We start from the raw sequence: 5,427 nt of genomic DNA, 5'->3' as shown, positions 1-5,427 counted from the left end.
TTTGCCTTCCCGAAAGGAGCTTTCTCGCCCTGTGCAAATGTTGCAGGATATGACTCAAGGGGCACAGATAACAGAAGGTGGTGGATCCCAGTCCCATGGCTGGAGGAAGACGTTACAGCCCCAACCAATAATAGCATTTTTTATGTAAATAACAATTAATTTCAATTTTTTAAAAAAATTCATTAAGCATAACATTTGATGAAGCAAAATCACCATTAGCCATCATGAAAAACACCATCAACAAAGCACTGTTTTAAGTTTTTTTGGGGGGGGGGGGACAGCAACAACTTCGTCTATCTGCTTCAGTCAGATTCTGTGTTTGTACTATATGCCAATTAGACTACCTGATTTGCATAATATGCAAATAATAATATGCAAACCAGGCTGCCCAGATTTGGAGAACTGAAATATGGCAAGCTTAGTCCAACAATGTCTGGAAGGTAACATAGCGCCCGTTTCTGGTTTGACCTGCGAGAGGAAAGCCTCCCTCGAAGACAAAGGGATCCAACTGAGTAAGTGGAGATGGCGTGTGAAAGCATTTCTCCCTCTTCCTGTTCTTTCCCAGCCAACCTCCCTCTTCACTTTCCTTTCTTCTCATCTTCACCTCTTCCTTTTCATGCCCCCTTTCACCCTCTGGAATTGGTCTCAGGGAAACTCTCCCTGACAGCATTCATGTATCTCCCACACATGTGAGATTTCCCTTTGGTCTAATGGTAAGCTAGAGTTGTAGACCTGCAATTGGCTCTCTGCCGCCAAAGTTATAGGAGAGCAGAGCAGTCAAACAACATAGCAGTTTTCAGCAATTCATGGGCCTGGCACAGCCCTGCCATTAGGCAGAACAGCCACAGACTCATGAACTACTTGTCATTTCTATCTCCCGTTCTGAACCCCCCATATTAGATTCCTGCTCTCTAGTGCAATGGCGGAGGCTTTCACATTGCCACAAGTCTGTGCTCCCTCACAGCTGGCCAAGACAGTGACCCCCAAGGGGCAGGAAGCTAGGAGCAGGAAATGACACCACTCTGCCCCTGCAAAAAGACCTCCACTGCCACTACTACAAGTTCTCTCCAGCCCACCTCCAAGCTTCATTCTGCAGGTGTAATTGCAGCCTCTCTCCTTCCACCACTCACTTTCCCCCCAGACATTCTAGTGGCAGTTCCTCCTCAGACCTTCCAATCTCAATTTGCCTCTCCTTGCCCTCCCCTCATTTCCTGGCTGGCTTGCTCCCCTTTGAGGAGAGTGCCAACAGCATCTCCTCCTCCAACTTTCCTGCCTGGTCTGCTGCCTCCTGCTCTCATGACTGTGCTGCTGCTGCTGCTTCCTTCTCCTCCTACGAGACTTATATAATGACCTCATTATAGTGACTGGCTTGGCAGCACTCTTTTAAAAATTAACAGCCAGTTTGGGGCAGGTAGGGGGAGGGATCTGGTGCTTCTGTAAAGAAGGTTCCCAGCCAGAAACAACAACAACAACAACAACAACAACAACAACAACAACAACAACAACAACAACAACAACAACAACAACAACAACAACAACAACAACAACAACGAGGGCCATCAGCCAGCAGGGAAGGAAAGGGAAGTGAGATGAAGGGGAGTTGGAAGTAGTGGAAGCACTTCTGCCTTAACTGATGGGTGGGACAGCTTGGGTTGCAGCTGTAGTGCCAATACTGAAAGAAGACTCTTCTTCCAGTCCAGTCAGTTTCCGTGTATAGACAGAACAAGTTCTTCTGCTTTGCCTCAAGCAGCAAAATGCTTTGCGCTCACTAGTTTGGGTAGAAGTTTAGCCACTGTTTTGTTGCATAGCCATCACCAGTAGCAACAGGTCCCTCTTTCCTTCTCCCTGACTTTATCTGGGCACCAAGCACACCTAAATGTGGGGCTCAGAGAACACTATACATATTTTTTTGCATCTATATCCCACCTTGCTCCCACAAATGGGACTCCATTTGTTCACCAAACAAACAATGTAATTGTTTCTCAATATTTGAACAAAGCAATTCAACTATTAAGTCAATTGCATTAAAAACACAAAACATAACCATAATGAAAGTGCAGTGTCTGGCCAGTAACAAGCCTGTTCTTCAGCAGTCCTTCAGTTGCCAAAAGCCCAACTGAATGAAGAGGTCTTTGCCTGCCATCACATGTATGCTATCCATGTAAATATGAAGCTAAGAGTTCAAGGAGGAACATGATATATTGTTAAGAAAAGAGACCCCTGGTGACAGTTGGCATAGTAATAGATATTAACATAACATAAAAAGTAAGCTCATACCTATCGTTGTAGCAGTATGTGGCCTGCTGTGGGAAACCTCTGCTTAAAGGTTGTAGCTGCATTCTGTTCCAGTGACATGCATACACTCCTGGCAAGAAGCGGCAGCTGCCAACAGGCAGGGTAGCCCCTTCTTCTGCCGTTTCGCGTAGAGGTAGAGCATAAGATCAAAGGGTTATTTTAGCCAATTCTAGTTACGATTAGGTAACTAGTATCCTATCTGTTTCTCTCATAACATACTATTTAATCATGTTAAGTAAATAACAGAGCTCTCGGGGCGTTGTCAGTAGGCTCCGCTGGCTCGGACATCCGCAGTCGACTACTTTGTTCTCCCTCTAAGGCAATGAGCCTTCCTTTGTTCTGTGATCACCCACAGTCTGCCAGTAATACTTAGTACTGAAAATATCTGTACTCAGTTTACAAACAGATAATGGAGAGTACAATTCATTATCTAATCCAGTAGTATAATGAAAATTGCCATGGTAACTTACATAGAGAGTTCTGATCTGTCTGTGGTTCAAAAAATCCCATGACACTGAAAACAAACAAACAAACAAAAAACCCATGGTACCTAACTATTTTGCTAGAGGGTATTTTTGTCACTGCCTTTGTAAAAATATTTTAGCCTTAAAACCTCAGGTCTAAAAAAATTTGTTGCTGTTTAGTTGTTAAAATGGGCAGTTTGATTCATTTCTGTTAATGTGCAAACTAAAAAAAAATTAAGCTGTTGAATAAATCATATTCATTTGTTAATTAAAAATTTAACTTTGAAATAAATGATTTTTTTTTTTACCATTATCCCTTAGTAGGGGGGGGACCACCTGTCTAGACGTGGGCAAGCTTTGTGCAGTCCCCGAGCACCTCCAAAAGAAGGGAATGGTAAACCAGTTCTGAGATCCTGGAAAGAACTCTCATGAATCAGAATAGACTTGATGGCTCATACCATCTCTATGCAGGGATTTCCGGTTTAAAATATCTGCTAACAAAGGCAACACACCATTAATTCAATGAAATAGACTACATGAAAGCTTATGTCAATTAAAACTTGGCAGTCTTCAAGCACCCCAAGGCTATGAACTGTTTTTGCTGTAACGGGCTAACACAGCTGTTCTCTGGAAACGAAAAGCCTGGAAAGAGTATAGGCGAACATCTGGGTATCACTGGAATAAATTATCAGACATGCAACGTGTCTCTGACCTGTCTATAAATGAGGCAAGGAGGAAGAAAAGCAATGATGATGAAATGTGACAGCAGCCAAGATGTGCAATATTGTAATTCCTATTGTATTAATATTTTCTTGCTGAATTACAATATGAATGTATATTGTAATTCAGCAAGAGAACGGGGTGGTGGTGGTGGATGAGATGCAGAAATCTGTAAACTAGCACAGAATTCAGCTTCCTGAAGAAATCTTCCCCCCAGTTTTTGTCAGAACAAGTTTCTAGCTCTTATGAACTGTATGGCCAGTTATAGCTAAATAATGATTGGCATCAGGCCTTTGATGGACTGTTCTTGCCTCTTCATTGTCTAGACTTTTTCTTTCAAAAATGCAGTACAATGAAGAAATTATGCAAAATAAGGAGAAAACATGCTTGATTTGCATGATTTTTACAGAAAAAAATATTACATTTGTCTTAGTTCAAAATCTGATATATGTGAATGCAAAACAGTATTTTAATTTTTTTTCTCTTTTTTTTTTTGGTGTGACATACATATGGCCCTGCCTGAGAGTAGCACTGCTCTCCTTTACTTAGACAAGATATCCGTAGCCTATAAGTCTGTAGAATGTGCTTTGCGTATTTGATCCTCTCTTGAACTCTCCTCGCACTCCAATCCCAGTATTTCTTTGTGACTTATGAATAGGGTGCAGTCTGAGGCAACAGAAATGTTGGGGTGGACACACACACACACACTGCACCTCCATCTATGAACTGCCATTGCATACATGTGTGAATCTTTTTACTTAAAAAACTACCCCCACCAGATCCCTTACTCCATAGCTCATCACTCTGAACTGGCTTGTTTTTGGAATTTTTATTCCTGCATTTCATTTCTACACTTCCCAGATATCCACATTCTTCTACCTCCTTACCTTGTTCTCTATATGTCATAACAGGAAATTATGACCTATCACTTTATGTCTGTTTATGCTCATTTTGGAGGTGCACTGCTCCCTGATCCACTGTGTGTCAGTATAAGAGCACAAAGATAAGTACCCAACCCATCCTGTACCCTGTTAAGAGATCTTGTCTGAGGCTGTGCCACTCGTATTTATGCATTTCCAATTCTCTGGGAAAGCCTCCTTCTCATGAATGGCAAAATCCAAATGACAAGTTCTGGTTACAGAAAGAAAGATTATTTATTAGCCATATAGAGAGCCTCGTGGCGCAGTGGTTAAAACGCTGTACTGCAGCTAAAACTGTGCTCACGACCTGGGGTTCAAATCCCAGGTAGCCGGCTCAAGGTTGACTCAGCCTTCCATCCTTCCGAGGTCGGTAAAATGAGTACCCAGCTTGCTGGGGGGGCAATGTGTAGCCTTTATAATTAAAATTGTAAACCGCCCGGAGAGTGCTTGTAGCACTATGGGGCGGTATATAAGTCCAATAAATAAATAAATAAATAAATAAATATACCTTCGCAGATTACACATGAAACCTTACCATAATATAAGACCAACATACCAAAAATCCAGAAAATACTTTTATGATTGGTCAACTATAGATAGAAAAGTTAAATAGGTAAGCCTGCAGAAAATTGCAGTTTAGAAAGCATATGAGCACTGCTGCTGCTAAAAAATTATTTTAATTACTGCTGCTGAAAATTTTGTGAATTGTGTTATCCCTTCTTCCTCTGAGTCTGCAGGAACAAAAAATACATAAAAATCAGACAAGCATCCTGACTTATTAACAAAGGACAAATTAACTTTTTCTGCACATCTCTATAAAAAGAGCAAAAACATGGGTGAGCATTTCAGTATGGTCACCACATGGGCATATATGAATTTTTGGAACAGGCTTCTTCTAAAACAACTCTCAAGTTGTGCTGAAGGCATAACATTAAATCGTGTGCATGAAAAGGTCCTTCTGTATTCAGAAATCATTAGTAGCTGCAGATACTCGCTATTGTATTTGAGTGGCTTGCTGCTAAAAAAAA

Source organism: Pogona vitticeps, chromosome 5 (genome assembly GCF_051106095.1).
Source record: "Pogona vitticeps strain Pit_001003342236 chromosome 5, PviZW2.1, whole genome shotgun sequence".
Lineage (NCBI taxonomy): Eukaryota > Metazoa > Chordata > Lepidosauria > Squamata > Agamidae > Pogona > Pogona vitticeps.
Note: the sequence above shows the minus strand (reverse complement) of the source record.